Genomic DNA, 17,390 nt, shown 5'->3' with positions numbered 1-17,390 from the left:
GTGTCGAGATGGTATGCAGCTGTATTAATCTGTCAAAATCATCAAGCCATACTACCCACGTAAAAAGGGTGAATTTCACCATAGGGAAATTATACCTTAATTACCCTTTTTAAAAATCCAAAAAACAAAAATCTCACACAAGTCCAACTCTGAAAAGCATCCCATGACCAGGCTCTGCTTCAAGTGTTCATTTATCATCCTTGTAACACACTCAGCAATTAATCATGCCCTGTGGGCACCTCTTCTGTTATCATCTTGAAATAGTTTTTATTACCTCCTCTTTACATGTCTAGGTCTTATCTCCCCAACCAGATGGCAAATCCCTTGGAAACAAGAACCTGGTAGTATTGTGCCTCCTTTAGCCACAAAGTATCCAGGTCACTGCTTAACACATTATACAAGTGAAAGGTTGAATAATTATTTTTTTTATTTTAAAGATTTTTATTTATTTATTCATGAGACACACACAGAGAGAGAGAGAGAGAGAGAGAGAGAGGCAGAGACACAGGCAGAGGGAGAAGCAGGCCCCATGCAGGGAGCCCGACGTGGGACTCGATCCCTGGACTCCAGGATCACTCTCTGAGGCGAAGGCAGGTGCTAAACCGCTGAGCCACCCAGGGATCCCTAAGGTTGAATAATTATTCGTTGATTTCAGCAAAAACCAGCTAGGTGAAGTTATTTTGCATACATCTTCAATTCAAGCTTGACCGTGATAAACAGGCTGACCAGTGTCTTTCTCTGCTAATTACCAAACACACCTTTTCCTGCAGCCTCCTGGATTCTCTACATAATTCATATGTTTCACCCCCAGGAGCTCTCTGGTTGATCCATCACTGGTATAAGATATGACACCAAAGATTTCCAAATGAACCTGAATCAAGTTGAGGACGCTTCCCAGAAAGTGCTTAGACTAAGTGCTGCTACCTCCTTTCCCAAGATTATTGACCTCAATTAAGCCCAGAGCTTATCAGACACAACAGAATCACATTCCTGTTTGAACATTACAAAATCCAACAATTTCTATTTCATTCTCCTTACGTCTAAAATGCTGAGATTTCCAATTTCCAAACGTGCCTATTGTCAGTTCCTGAAAATAAAACAATGGCCACTTCTCTCCCTATAATTCCCTCAAATTTCATGAGGAGACACTATTCTAATTAAATTGCTGTCTTACCACATCATTTTAAAAGGAAATTTAATCTTCATTAGTCTGGGGCGAGGGGAGAAGGAGAGTAGTTTTTCCCATGTTAGCAGCAGAATGCTGTTCTTTGACATTGCAGGGCTTTGACCTCACCTTTAATGGGTTTCCTCTCAGATCTCTCCTGGCCACCTTGGTGAATCTGTTTTCCATTAAACAGGTAGAGCAACATTTCCTTTAGGCACAAACAACCGTGACCACAAAAATACTTTAAAATATTAATAAAGAGAAAAAATCAATGTATAGAAATATTTACATTGCATTCTATATATAAAAATACTGGGACACCTAGGTAGCTCAGTGACTGAGTGTCTGACTTTGGCTCAGGTCATGATCCTGAGGGGGTCCTGAGATCTAGTCCATGTCAGGCTCCCCACAGGGAGTCTGCTTCTCCCTCTGCCTATGTCTCTGCCTCTCTCTGTGTCTCTCATGAATAAATAAATAAAATCTTTAAATATATAAGTATATACACATATATAAAAATACTTTCAGGTTAAAGAAAAGAAACACCTATTTTATATTTTTCTCATTTACAGAAACTCTTATAATTACAAAATTACTGTTTGAGTTTTAGGAAGTTACAGCTCAAAGTAATGTTTCAGGTACTTCAATAGTAACTTGGTGAAAAGGTTTTTATTTATTCCCATTTCAGAGAGCAGTGAAGTGAGGTTGTGCAAGTCTTCTTGAAGGAGTCTGCATAAACACCCAGTGCCCACCAACCTGAAGCATGGACTCTACGAGGTGAACACCTCCAGGGCTCGGCCCAAGGTCTCTCTCCAGCTGCTCAGAGCTTCACCTCCCAGGCAGAAAAGTGCTAAGGCCAATGTACAATGTGCATCTGACCCACAGCCCACCTCAGTGTGACCTACAAAGGCAGCAGAAGTATTTAGAAATAAGTACATATAAACATATAAACTTTTCCATAAAAAGGGAAAAGTTTAAGATGTGGAAACAACATGTTTGTTTAAGACCCTGTCACACAGAACCGTCTGCACAGTTTGAATTCCTGCTAAAACACACAGATGGAGGCTCGTGGCTGCTCATGCTGCCCTGAGAAATTCTCAATGGCTCTCAAGGTTCTGACCACCTCAGCAATGTCTTCTTGGGGTACTTAGTGCCTTTGGTCCAAGCACAGAATGAGCCTGTTCTTTTTATTTCTGATGCTAAAGGAGTGGGAACATTTCCCCCTGAGGGTCCAGAGAAAGTGATTTAATCCTGCGTTTATACGATCAGCTGAGAAGCCAGAAGGCCCCTGAAATATGTGCTCTGTGGTGGAAATCAAAACCGAAAAAAAGAGAGAGAGAGAGAGACGCCGTTAAATTGTTTCAGAATCTGGAATGTATGAAGTGGTCACACCTTACATGTTTAGTGATGAGAGGAAATGACAATTTGGATTCCAAGAGGGAAAAAAAACCCATCCCTATTAATGCTCAAACTACTATTTGGCTTAATATAGTTTCGATTAAAAAGTGCAACTCTGCAATGGTGCCAGTGAGGCGTGCCCCATATCCCTCCCAGTGGCCGGCGTGGGCACAGGGAGGTTGGGTAGCAGGGCTCTGCAGGGTCACTGTATTTCTCTAAAAGCACCCTCATCAGGCAAAAAACTGGCTTGTTTTCACAAGAAGAGACCAATTCCCCCATGCATTTGCTGATATAAGGAGAAACTGTCATGCTCTTTAAAAATTAAGCTCACTACAGGGGAGCCTGGGTGGCTCAGTCGGTTAGGCATCTGACTCTTGATTTCAGCCCAACTCGTGCTCTCAGGGTCATGGGACTGAGCCCCACATCAGGCTCTGGGCTTATCAGAGAGTCTGCTTGAGGCGCTCTCTCTCCCTCTTCCTCTGCCCCTCCCCATGTTCACCCTCTTTCTCTCTCTCTAAAAGAAATAAATCTTTGAAAAGAAAAAAATTAAGCCCATTACAATTGTCATTTGACTTTCCAAAGACTTTGGTATCCATATGAAATTCACATTAAATGGAGAAAAGTTAACAGTCGACCTATGGACAAAAGAAAGTGGGGGAAGGTCAGAGCCCTATATCTCTAGGATATTACTCTTGAAATAATTACAGTAGCATTTTATGCCTTAATGTTTTTAATTATTAATTTTATAATAATTATTGAATAACATGAAGTTTCAGGTAGCAGTAGGTGCTCCATATGTTATCCTGTGTAAGAACTCTCAGCAATCAGCGAGGTAGGGTATTATCAACTCTAAAGCAGCTCTGATTGGAGTCATCTGGGCTGTATCCCTGCCTGAAGTCAGGACTTTGAGTTCAGCCTAAACCATAGCACAGATCAAATGAAAACAGAGAACTGTGGGTGGCTTCCCTCTGCAGCCAGCAGGCATGCAGTTAAGCAAAAGAAAGAGCAATAGGAACACCTTGCATGGCTACTGTGGTCCCATAGGACACCTGGCAAGGGTTAAACCACAGCCACACTGGCCCTTTGGAAAGTGACCAGCCCTTTTCCTTTGGAGACAGCTTCCCTGTTCATGGGACCCAGAGCTGGTCGTATGAAAGGAATGAGGAGCCAGCAGGCTCAGCAGACTATCAGTGGAGGCAGCCCACCTGGTAGCGTGTCCTGACCACCGCCCTCCCCACCCCCACCCCCCGTGTGCTCACTGAAGACGGTGCAGACACTCCTGCAGCTCTGCTCTGCCCCCTCTGGGGACCCTCAACTGAGGGGAAAAAAATGATTTCTGGAATCACAAGGTACTTAAAGTACATGAACAGCATGCAAAGGAGAAAACAAACAGAACTCAATGCTCAGATTATGAAACCATCAGAAAAAGACTTTGAAACGTGAAATTCACATCCCCCAGGAAAGGAGAGTGTCCCATACCTTACGCAACTCTAGACTGCTCTGAAAAAAAGAATCCAAGACCATGGAAAGAAATCACATAGCTGTTGAAATAACAAGTCAACAGATATTTCAAACTAAGGAGGAACAAAGAAAAGAAAGCCAAAGCTGAAGAGTGCATTAGTGAACTGAAAGGTAACACCAAGCAATGATACCGAAATGGAGCATTAGGGGATAACGAGTATAAAACCAATTAAGGAACCTTCAGGGAGAGACAGACGTGCCAACAGCCATGTGGAGGAGGTTGCAGGCAGGAAGGGGGAGAAAAGATGAAAAATTCCCCCAAAAGTAAAGACAGTATTCTCAGATTTGAAAGGGTCCTCCAGCACTGAGCATTTGATGGGGAAAAGAAAATACTTAGACCATCAATCACGTTGGAACTCAAGAACATCAAGGACACATTTATCATTAAAAACTGATCAAAACGGGGGATCCCTGGGTGGCTCAGTGGTTTTAGCGCCTGCCTTTGGCCCAGGGAGTGATCCTGGAGACCTGGGATCAAGTCCCATATCGGGCTCCTGGCATGGAGCCTGCTTCTCCCTCTGCCTGTGTCTCTGCCTCTCTTTCTCTCTGTGTCTCTCATGAATAAATAAGTAAAATCTTTAAAAAAAAATTTAAAAAACTGATCAAAAAAGAAAACAGTTTTGTGGCAAAGGAACAAGAATCAGATGGACATAGATTCTCATCAGCAAATCTGGGTATGGGAAAATAATGAAGCAATCTCCTTAAAGTGCTTAAGGAAAAGAGTTTTTGAGTCTAGAATTCTGTATTCAGCAAAACTATTGCTTAATGGGGAGGATGACATAAAAACATTTTCAGGGACATGAAGAATCAGTTTTCAGTCACAGATGGTCACTGGGCGATCCTGAGGGATCCACTCCAACAAGAGGAATGACACATAAGCACTGCACTCCGGGGATTTCAGCAGAGAAGAGAACAGGGAGGGAGGCAAACGGCCAAGGTTTTTGTCTTCTTTTTGTCTGCAGGGCTCGGTTGTGGAGAGGAAAATGATACACATACTGATTAATTCTCGCCTCTGTTAGGAGAAAAAAATATACGTAATTTGCAATTTAAAAGTGCCCTCTAGAATAAGAAGTTTACACAAAAAAGGTTCAAAAAACTAAGGAAAAATATTATGATAGAAAAACTTGAAATAACAAGAGCATAATCCATGAAACTAAATGTTGGTAAGTTGGATTTTGTTAAAATTAAAAACATGCTCTGGGAGAGACACTCAGAGAATGAAAGACAAGCCACAGACTGGGAGAAGATATTTGCAAAACGTATCTGTCTGGTAAAGAACTTGTCTCTAAAATATAGAAAGAATTCTTCAAACAATAATAAGAAAACACCTAACCTGATTTACAAAGGAGCAAAAGATTTGAATAGGGGCTTCACCAAAGAAAACATACAGAGAGTCAGATCAGCATATGGAAAGGTGCTCCATATCAAGTGTCATTAAGGAACTGCAAGTTAAAACAACTATTAGAATGGCTAAAATCCAAAACACTGAGGACACCAAGTGCTGGCGAGGATGCGGGGCAACAGCCATTCTTACTCACTGTTGGTAAAAATGTAAAATGCTACCGCCACTCTGGAAGACAGTTTGGTAGTTTCTTACAAAATTAAATATACTCTATACGATCTAGTTTACCCAAAGGAATTGAAAACTTATGTCCACACACAAACGTGCACACAGATGTTTATAGCATGTTTATTCATAATTGCCAAAACTTGGAAACAACTAAGATATCCTTCAGTAGCTTAATGGATAAATAAACTGTAGTACATCCAGACAACAGAATATTATTCAGGGACTAAAAAAAATAGCTATCACGCCATGAAAGGGTATGGACAAACCTTACATGCATTATCACTAAGTGAAAGAAGCCAATCTGAAAAGGCTACACCCTGTAGGATTCCAACCAAATGATATTCTGGAAAAGGTAAAATATGAGGACACTAAAAACGTAGCCAGGGATTGGGGACAGAGGAGGTGAGTAGGTAAATCCCAGAGGATTTGCAAAGCAGTGAAAATACTGTGTGATACTCTAATGTTGGATGCATGTCATGATACATTTGTCACGGTGCAACACTGCAGTGCCAGCCTCAGGGTATGACACCACAGCACTGAGTTCAGTGTTGACATAGACGTCACCACATCCACAATGGCATCTTCCCTGCCTAGGCACGATACTGCTGGCATTGTCCTGGTATATCCTGTCAACATACCATTCTGCATAAAAGAGCCTGGATGGTAGACTGCAACTATGAACTGTCTCCCCTACCCTGGGTATCTTCAGCCATTCTCTACAGCCATGCTCATAAAGCCAAGACCTCTACTGAAATATATCCTAGACAACACACAACACAGCTCTCCATTATACAGACTCACAGACTGAGTCAAATCATATCTCTAAAGCAAACCAACCCCATGCCACTGATACAAGATATCAGACTGCTAACAACAACACAAGTATCATCTCGGTTGCCAAGCCTGTATTGAGTACCACAGCCCATAATCTCACCAATGTTAAAAGAAATTCCTAAAAACTCAAAGTACGGGAACAGTCTAAAAAGCCCAGCTTCATCCCCTGGTAATAAAACCTACTTCGTCTTCTCAATAAAATGCCAGGCTGCCACTGACACAGTCTGAACACAGCCCTTGGATTATTTTCTTTTTTGTTTACTTTCTCCATTTCTGGAGGATATGCTTTTGAGAAAGTTGTGAAGAAAATATTCACTAAGAGGGAATTATTTTTAAAATGTGTTTCTTTAAAAAACTCAACTCCAATTACTGACTGGCCTTTGGGAAGATGAGATCTATATACCAAGATGCCCACTGGTTATAAAGGAGATTCTCATCTAGGTGGCTAAGATTTGCCAGCTGCTTGCTCTAGACTGTGCAGCACATGGTCAAAAGTTTGTTTAATCATAAATTGCAGGTGCATAATATTTGAAGATCCTCTCTGCAAATATTGACTGATAAACTCAGATTACAAACACTCAAGTAGGTCTTATTAGATGTTAGGTTCAAAGAAATATAATAGCACAGTAGCCCCCCACTTCTCCACAAAGACATGTTCCAACACCCCCATTGGATAGTACCAAGCCCCATAAATACTATTTTTTTCCTATACATACGTACTTATGATAAAGTTAAATTTATAAATTAGGTACAGTAAGAGATTAATAACTACTAATAAACAGACCAAATATAACAATATACGATAATAAAAATGATGTGAATGTGGCCTCTCCATCAAAATATCTTATTACACTGCACTCATCCTTCTTCTTGTGATGTGAGATGATAAAATGCCCACGTGATGAGATGACATGAGGTCAGTGACACAGGCATTGTGATGTATTGTTAGGCTACTATGGATCCTCTGCTGATTGTCCAGAAAGAGGATCACCTGGTTCCAGATGGCATTTTGACTGCGGTGACTGAAATTGTGGAAAGCAAAACTGAAGACATGGGAAGGGCACTACTGTAGCACGAACCAATTAATTTACAGAATAAACTTAAGATGGATTGCCTAGATGGTGCCCAAGAAAGATTTTCACTCCATGTAAGAGAAAGACAAAGTAACCCTGAAAAGAATATTGGAGGAGTGGAAAGACATGGGCTCCAGGCTGTCACTACCCCTGGAATGCTGGGCAAATTCCAGAATGTAACCCTCCATAGCCTTGGTTTCCTCCCCAGGGAAGGAGGGTGTTGGGCCCCCAGACAATTTTATTTCTGAAAGTCTGCAATTCCATGAACAGCAAATCACAAATGTTGGCACAAGACCATTCATGACAGTGTTGTCCAAGTTACATAGAGCATCTTAAATTTTTTAGTAAGCACACTTAAAAAAAGTAAAAAGAAACAAAATAATCAGAATATTTTAGGGCTGAGTGGCTCAGTGGTTGAGCGTCTGCCTTCAGCTCAGGGCGTGATCCCCCATGGGGAGCCTGTTTCTCCCTCTGCCTGTGTCTCTACCTCTGTGTGTGTGTGTGTGTGTGTGTGTGTGTGTGTGTCTCTCATGAATAAATAAATCTTTTTTTAAAAAATTGGAATATTTTATTTAACTTGACCTATCCAAAATATTACTTCAATATGTAGTAAATATAAAACATCCTAATGAGATGGCTTAGATTCTTTTCCCATAGTAAGTCTTCAAACTCCATGATACTTTCAATACTTTGAGCACAGCTCAATTCTGACTCACTCCTCAAGTGTTCAGTAGCCACTGTGGCTAGTAGCCACCATCTGGGACCACACAGATCTAGAAAGTCACCTTTGACTTTGATAATGTCTGACTCTCCAAGTACTGCTGATGCTCTGCAAAGTATCTACGCTCTCAAAGGACAAATAATGATCAGGCAAGGATGGACAGATTTTTCTATCTGCCTGGTTCCATCGCTACACCTTGTTGATTACAACTCAGCCACGCTTCCCACAGTTACTCCCCTCTTTGCATCTCTGGTGTTGCCCTGGACCAGGCCCTCATTATTTCTCACCTGAAATACTGTAATAGCCCCTTACCGTGCACTTCATTTGCGATCTTTACTGATCCCTTGTGTTTACACCCAGCCCAATTTATTTTTACCTGGGGCCCCCTCAATCACTTGCCCACACTGGTGTCTTCCCTCCCAGAACATTTGCCTACACCCTAACATCTGAAACCCAGTCAGTAGAAGAGTCAAACAGAGTTGAATAGACGTATTTTCAAGCATCAGGAAGGGTCAACAGGAACATGAATGTGGGGTGGATCCAGAGAGCAGTATCTGTAATATTCTTGCCAGCACCAATGAAGAGCACAGGGAATCTGGGGGAAGGACTGTGGGGACTGAGGACAGAACAGAAACACCGCACACCACCTCACACTCTTAGCAATTCGGTCAGTTAAATTCAGCTGTTGAGCCAGGCTCCCAAGATCCCAGAGGACAAAAGACCCATTTGTGTGTTTGCTAGATAAACAGTAACTACCTCTTTGGGGGTCCAAAGATAAAAACTGTGTAGTGTCAAAACCAAAGTTCTGTCGCCTCGGTGCACTGGAATAAAGAAAACAGAAAGAAAATGGAAACGAGTCTTAAATAAGGATAATCGTTATGTGGCTAAAAATAGTTCATAAGAGGCTGATCCCATGGAGCACGAAGCTGAACAGCTCACCAGCAGGCCACGATTTTCTCCCTCTGAATGTGAATGAGCTTCTCCATGATATGCATGCATCATTTAAGGCTGGTGAAAAAAGCAATGCTCCCTGAACTTAAGATCTGGAATGAGATTCTAAATGTCCGAGTAGAGAGGTCCTTGCTCTATGTAGTATTCACTTAGCCCCATTTCCCATATGACCAATCTCAGTAATGTACTTAAAATGTTTACAGTAATCCTGGAAGCCTCAGTGCTGATTGCAGCTAACACGGTATCTCTAGAGACAGAAGAGGGAGAAGCAGCCCCCAAACACTTCACTGAAATGTGTGAAATGTAACATTTGCTTATTATTTGGCATAAGATTATAAAAGACTGGAAAGCTTACTTGCAAATGTAAAACCTCTACATCAAAATTAATCAGGATTAGATCACTTTTTAGGGTGAAATGTGATGTTATATCAGATTCTGATTCTTACAGACAGGCAGTGAGCAAGGTAAGACATGCAGTGTCTGAGCAAGAGACACACATAAATAGCACGTGTGCACATACACACACACATACACCACCTACGGTAATGTGTTGACATAGTGAGCCCTCCACAATCCCTGCTGATGAATGAACAATATTATTCATGCACTCTTATGAACACAGCTTTGCAGGCAGACCCAGCATCCATGTGTGACTGCGTCCCCATGGGCTGTCAAGGTATTCTGCATGGGTGACTGGCCATCGCCGTGGCCTCCGTGCTCTGTCCTGGCAAGGGCTCTCTCCCAGGTCTCATTCCTGAGTTTGCCCTTAATGATGGAGAAAAACTCCCTGGGCATAGATATGAGGTCACTTTTATTTTTAGTCTTAATGGTTGTTAACATTCGTCCCGAGCACTTTTATTGGCCTAAATGGATGTAAATAATATCTTATATCCAGGATGGTATTGACCAGAGGTTATATTTAGTAAATGCAAAGATCTGAGGAGGAAAGGCAGAAACTCATCTTTAAAGGTGTTCTGTAGACATCCTCCCATAAATGTCTGAAAACTTTTTTAGAATAATTTAATTTAACCCTTTGATCTAGCTGGCACCTCTGTCAGAGAAGGGTTTAAGATAAAATATCCACTGTGAAAGGAAAATCAATTATTAAGCAACTTAAGCCATCAACTGAGGTGCTTATTGGCCACTTTAGGGTGAAAAGAATGGCCTTGAAGCCAGGACAAGTGGACAGAAGGTGAAAGCCTCCAGAGACACTGGTGGATGAATTATGTATCCCTAATCTGAGCGCTTAGTGGGTGATCACATACACCTGGACAATGGCACACGAAGGATACCTAAATGCTCCAACAGTGACTCCTTGTCAGGCCTCCATGGTGAGATTTAGAGGGGGAATAATGACAGGTGAAGTTTCCTCCCATCCTGATGGCATGAAGGGTAAGTATCTGGGTGCAGGAGTTTACCTTGAATAGTGATGGGCAGCCTGAGTAAGATCTGACATGCTGCCAATATAAACTTGATTATATCACAAAGTTCTCTAAATGTATCAAATAATTATTGTGCGTACTTTTATCCACATTGCTCACTCATCACAACCACCCCGTGGGGTACAAAATTTATTTTCATCTGCATCTGTAATCGAAATAAAGGAAGCTTTCCAATATCATACAGAACTGAATCCAATTCTCTCCAATCCCAAAGTGAGGTGTTTTAACCCTGATATATGACTGCCATAAAGAACCTTCCAAACATAATCTAGACCGTTAGGCCAAGTTCGAAAATTAATCCATGACAGAGCTCAGTCAGAGCTTTTTTTATTGAGTACTCACAGGGTAGACAGTACAGAAAACCGAAGCAGAGCCAATTAGGCCCAGCTCTTTATGTGTTTCCATTTGAGGAACGGAACACAGAAACAGAACTTGTTCTGTTCAACCTGGGTGTCATATTGAACCAGGCGCACTGGAGGAGTCGACAGTGCACTGGGTTTGGGGATTACCTGGTCCTGCTGGAAACTAACCAACAAGCAAGGAGTGTCTCTGAATTGTTTTTTTCCTCTGTGAAACCAGAGGATGAAACCATTTCTGAGATGCCATCCAGCCCTTTACGATGAAAGACCACGTCTGTGTTTCAGAGTCACCACTTAGGTATTTTACAGTCTGACAACCCGACTCATAGCTGGGGTCTGGGCAGGTGGATACAGGCCTGAGTTTAGGAGGGCACTACTAAATTTTGCTTTTCCCCAGGTGCCTTTTAAAATAAGCGCTTAGAGTTAAGGTTGGGGAAAAGTTAGTACCCTCTGCCCGATGGCCTTTTAAGTAATAGGTGCCTGCTACCCTGTTCTCTCTCCTGTTCACTCCTGACCTGGCTGGAGGACTGCCCTTCCTGCAGCTCACTGCACCCCGATCCCATTTCTGGGCTTTGTAAGTAATAAGTGTTGTGACCACTTCCCTGGTTAAGTGTACTGAAACTGCACCTTCGATCAAAATGAGCCTGAGGGTCTTCGCTTTCCCAAAGCAGGCGCTCAAGTGTTGAGCAGCTGCCTGCCGACCGCAGGTGGGCACCTTGGGCCTCTCTCAGCAGGTCATGAGCTGCATACTCTAGATCCAATAGACCAGCTCTAGCTTCCAACACACCCTCATGTTCTAGTATCAGAGTTCTTTCTACTTTTATCCACCCTAATTTTCCTACTCCCCCTTGAAACTTGGGGCAGATTGTTATGGGAAAACTAAGTCCAGGTGGGAACACTTTTTAAATAAAATACAGCAAAAAAACACCTTTGCTGACCAGGAGAGGACAGAAGAGATGGATAGGTCCAACATGGGATTTGGACGAGGACACTAGGGGCACCTTCTGGAAGATCCATACTCCTCCAGGTTCTGTATTTGGCCTATATGCTTACTGCCCACTAGCTCTTCACTGCTAAAATGTGTCATTTAAGCCAAATCCCTAAACCTAATAAAATAGGGAGGAAGCTTCTTCCCTAGAAACTGCTGACATCATATCTCTAAAAACCAACTCCTCTTCCTTTCTGTCCTCACCGTTCACCTCCACCCCCCTCCGCACACCCATACACACACACACACACACACACACACACTTCACTATTCGTCTGTGTGCACCGTCCATGAGTGTCACTGTTCATGAGTGTCACAGCAAGTCAGGATAGGAGTTGAGAGCACTGACCCCGTGGGTTGTAACCAACCACAGTGCGACAAGCTTCATGACAGCACACCTGCTCTGCTCACCACTCCATCTCTAGCCCCGAGAGTAGTACCCAGCACATAGTAGGCACTCAACAATCATTTGTTCAAATCAATAATTCCAATTCCAACTGTCTCCCTTACCGGACCGAAAGGCTCAATCTTGAGCCAACTGTAAGCTTCATATGGGCAGGGGGACCACCCCTTATTAGCCTTTGTATTCCCATCATCTGGTAAAATGACTGAGACACACTAACACAAAGTATCTAACTGGAGAAAAGTAGAATTGGCAAATGTGCCCCTGAATACCCAAATTAAGGAAGGAGTCAAAGATATCTCATAAGCAAAAAATAATAATCTCAGAATTATTTTAATAAACAGTATGCAGCTCAGCACATAATCTTGAGGCAAATTTCACCGTGAGTTTATTTTTTAAAAGTGAAAATAAATGTAAGGTAGTACACCAAGGTCTGAGTTCACCCCTACCCTAGACCCTACCAAGATACATCAAGCAGGCGCTAATGTGCCGAGCACAAAGCTTCTCAAACACAGAGGTTCTGCCGTGGACAAAAACAGGTGGTTTACAATTTAATTGCCCTGAGGGAACAGCCTATCAATGAAATTACAATGATATCATTCAAATGTCTTGAATTGAGAGTGTATTTCCAGACCTGAAACGTGACGACTATTTTCTTTTGATAAAAATTACTATAGTTTACCTTTCTTCCACTAAACTTTTTATCTTGGTATCATTCTAGATCCACATGCAGTTGTAAGAAAATAAAGAGATTCTGTGTGCCCTTTACCTAGCTTTCCCCCCATGGAAACATCTTGCAAAACTATAGCACAATATCACAACCAGGACACTGATAGCAGATAAGTCAGGATATGAAACATTTCTATCACCACAAGGATCCCTGAGGTCACCCTTTTATCCTTCCCATCACCACACCTTCCTTCACTCCTGACAACCACTCATCTGTTCTCTATTTCTGTAATTTTGCCATTTCTTGAATGTCATATAAATAAGATAACATGTAGCCTTTGGGATTGAACTTTTTGTTACTCAGCACAACTCCCTGGAAACCCATCCAAGTTCCTGGCTCCTTTTCATTGCTCAAAAGTATTCCATGCTGTGAATATACAGAAGCTTATTTATCCTTTCAGCCATCGACAACATCCAAATTTTGGCTATTATGAATAGAGCCGCTATGGATACTCATGTGTAAGTCTGGAAAAGAGTGATGTTTTAATGAACAATGGTATGCCAAAATCAGGAAAACAAGGTTACTGACAAGAAAGTCTGCATTTAAAATAAGCATCAGCTACTAGGATGCTAGTCATGGTGCAAATTAAGTTAACTGAATTAAAGATAAATGCGGGAGTCTGACTCCAAAGGGGAATTGTGAATTTTAGAGTTGCAAAGGATCTTAGAGATCACCTCGTCAAAATTCCCTTAGAAAGATGAACAGAATTGCTACCTGCACCCAGACCCTTTCTTTGGACATCTGGTTTAATGTTCTCCCTTATTAACACAGCCCCTATGCTCCCAATTCACAGCCCATGAAAATACATATATGAATGTAAAAAAAAAAAAAGAAAAAAGAAAAAGAAATAAAGAAGGAAATAAAGGTTTCCATTTCTCCATAATCAATGCCCAAGATTACAACTGCTATATCAAATGACACCTGCATGTTCAGCTTTATAAGAAACTACTATACCCAAAATACATAAAGAGTTTATACAACTCAACACCAAAAAAAAAAAATCCAATTAAAAATGGGTGGAAGTTCTGAATAGACATTTTTCCAAAGAAGACATCCAGATGGCCAACAGACACATGAAAAGATGCTCAACATTACTCATCATCAGGGAAATGAAAATCAAAACCACAATAAGATACCACCTCACACTTGTCAGAATGGCTAAAACAAAAAAGACAAGAACTAACAAGTGTTGGTGAGGATATGGGGGAAAAAAAAGGAGCCCTTGTGCACTACTGGAAGAAATGCAGACTGGTACAGGCACTATAAAAAAAAAGTATGGATGTTCCTCAAAAAATTAAAAATATAAATACCATATGATCCGGTAATTTCACTACTGCATATTTACCCAAAGAAAATAAAATTACTAATTCAAAAAGATATAAGCACCTCTATGTTCACTGCAGCATTATTTACAATGGCCAAGAAATGGAAGCAACCTAATTGTCCATTGATAATTGTGCACTGATCATTGAAATGGATAAAGATGTGGCATATATACACACAATGGCATATACTCAACTATAAAATGAATGAAATCTTGCCATTTGCTACAATATGGATTGGCCTAGAGGGTATTATGCTCAGTAGAAGCAGTCAGATAAAGACCAATATATTATTTTACCTACATGTGAAATCTAAAAAACAAAACAAACAAAAACAGCAGAAACAGACCCATAAATCCAGAGAACAAACTAGTAGGTTGCCAGAAGGTAGGGGAGTGGGGGATGGACAAAATGGATGAGGTAGAGGCTTCCCGTGATGGAATGTCTGTCATCCCATAATCACGGGGATGAAAAGCACAGCATGGAGAGTAGAGTGCACAGCGCTGAATGGTGACAGTTGGTAGCGACACCTGGGGTGAGCACAGCATAACATACAGAGATGTCGAATCACTATGCTGTACACCCGAAGCCAATGTAACCCCGTGTGTCAACATTACTTCAATTTTTAAAAAGCAAGCAAGCAAAGAAGCCGCCAAATCTTGTCCCTGAGTGGCTGTGCCATTTTCTGCCCCCAGCAACAACGGAGGAGTGATCCAGTTTTCTGCATCCTTGCCAGGATTTGCTGATGTCATTATTTTTTATTATAGCCATTCTGATATGTGGGCTGCGATTCACTTTTAATGAACACAAAGATCCAGAGAGGAAAAGGAAAGGCCTCACAACCACCCAGGTATCTTTAAGTATTTTGCTGATCCCTTGTGATTACCTTAATAGGCACAATAAATCCTCCTCTGCCCTAAATGAAGTACTGGGTAGGAAGAGCAGAGTGCTTCCTTCGAGTAACACAGAGCAGCTACCAACAGCAAACATCATCTTCACCATGAAATTCTGGAAGCATTCCCTTTAATGTTCTAAGAGCAAAGCAAGAATAGCACTTCCAGTCAAAGTTTTTATTGGCAGTACTAACAAATATAATCAAATAAGAAAAATATTACGACTTACAACTATAAAGAAAGAAACGAAATTATTTGCAGATAATGCAAATGTCTACACAAAAAAAATTAAAAGAATCCTAAACTTTCAAAATTTATGACAGTTCACTAGGTTGTTGATACACAATCACCAAAAAATTTCAATGCTTTCCTAACATCAGCAATAATCCAATCAAAAATGTAATTTTTGAATCACCCCATTTTTTGCTAGTAACAAATATCTCTGAATAAACCTTTTAAAATGCATAGGAATCTAGGGGGAAAAAATTATACCAGTTTAACAAAAGACTTAAAAGACACATTTAAATAGTGAGAAATACCACGTTTATGGTTAAAAGGACATTGTTTTAAATGTCTACTCTCTCCAGATTAATCTATAAATTTAATGCAAATTTAACCCAAATTCTATCAGGATGTTGTTTTATTTCACTTCATTTTAGAAAAGGTTCTTTTAAAAATACACATGGAGGGAAGCCTGGGTGGTTCAGCGGTTGAGCGCCTGCCTTTGGCCCAGGGTGTGATCCTGGAGTACCAGGATCGAGTCCCATGTTGGGCTCCCAGCATGGAGCCTGCTTCTCCTTCTGCCTATATCTCTGCCGCGCGTGCTCTCTCTGTGTTTCTCGTGAATAAATAAATAAAAATCTTTTAAAAATAAATAAATAAATAAATACACATGGAGGAGTAAAGGACCCAAAGAAGTCAAGACATTCTGCAGAACGGGTGACAAAGGGACCCAAAGCTCTGACTATTAGCTGTGCTGATGCCAATGTCCCATTCATGAAGGCACACCTCTGTCAATGGAAAGAAGTGGTTTCAGAGCTCAGGACACTCCTAGACCAAGCTCCCAGCACCCCCAGCCCCAGCACTTCTGCTTGCCCTGGTCAGCATCCAAACTCAGTCTATCAGGCCCTTCACCCTCTTCTATAGGAGTGTCCCCACGGAGCCCACACAATCCAAGGGCCCCCTTCTTCCTCACACTATATGCAGATTCTTCACATAGACACCACCTTTTAGAACCTTCTCGTCTTCTGGAACTGGCAGCCTTTCAATCAGCAATATCCTATCTCCCCTACCTCTGGACTTCTTGCCTTCACTGCTCTGCTTTGATGACCCTGCTCCTCATTGTTGATTTCAGATCACTGTCCCTCCTTATTTCCTAAAAACCGCCTTACTTTGACACTCCATCCAACTGTATGACTGTAATACTAGTCTTCAAATAAAACAATCTGAAACTCACATCTTCCCGACTCCAGCTACCACTCAAACAACCTCTGCCCCTTTGCTACAAAATCCACCCAAAAGAGTATTCTGCGCTTGCTGTTTCCTTCCCCCCCCCCCACCAAAGATTTTTTTTATTTATTCATGAGAGACACAGGCAGAGGGAGAAGCAGGCTCTCTGTAGGATGTAGGACTTGATCCCAGGACCTGGGAATCACACCTGAGCCGAAGGCAGATGCTCAACTGCTGAGCCATCCAGGTGCGCCTGGACTTGCTGTTTTCCCTATCTGTCCTCTTATGTCTCTCTCTCTCTCTCTCTCTCTCTATCAAGCTGTTCTGCAGACATTCTCGCCCACGCTTACACAAACACAGCTCTTTGCAAGGTCACCTGTACTCTGTGATGGACTGTTCTCAGGCCTCGCCTTTCCTGAGCTCCCAGCAGCACTGGGCACAGCTGAGCATCCCCTGCCTTCTGAACAGTTGGCTCACTGAGCTCCAGAGCGCCACTCTGGGCTTTTCCTGGGACCTCGTTGGCCATCCTCTAAGCCCCTTGGCTATTGTCTTAACCTCCCTGAACTTGAAATGT

At 41.8% G+C, this 17,390-nt stretch overlaps 1 protein-coding gene across 3 annotated transcripts in view; it reads right to left on the bottom strand.

Annotated features, from left to right (window-relative positions):
* LOC112918518 (phospholipid-transporting ATPase IB) overlaps nucleotides 1–17,390 on the bottom strand; it is a 579,220-nt gene that overhangs the window by 559,390 nt on the left and 2,440 nt on the right. The gene's annotated exons all lie outside the window — the stretch shown is intronic.

This window comes from Vulpes vulpes, chromosome 9 (assembly GCF_048418805.1).
Source record: "Vulpes vulpes isolate BD-2025 chromosome 9, VulVul3, whole genome shotgun sequence".
NCBI classification, from domain to species: domain Eukaryota; kingdom Metazoa; phylum Chordata; class Mammalia; order Carnivora; family Canidae; genus Vulpes; species Vulpes vulpes.
The sequence above is the reverse complement of the archived record's forward strand: the minus strand, read 5'-3'. Positions and strand labels throughout refer to the sequence as shown.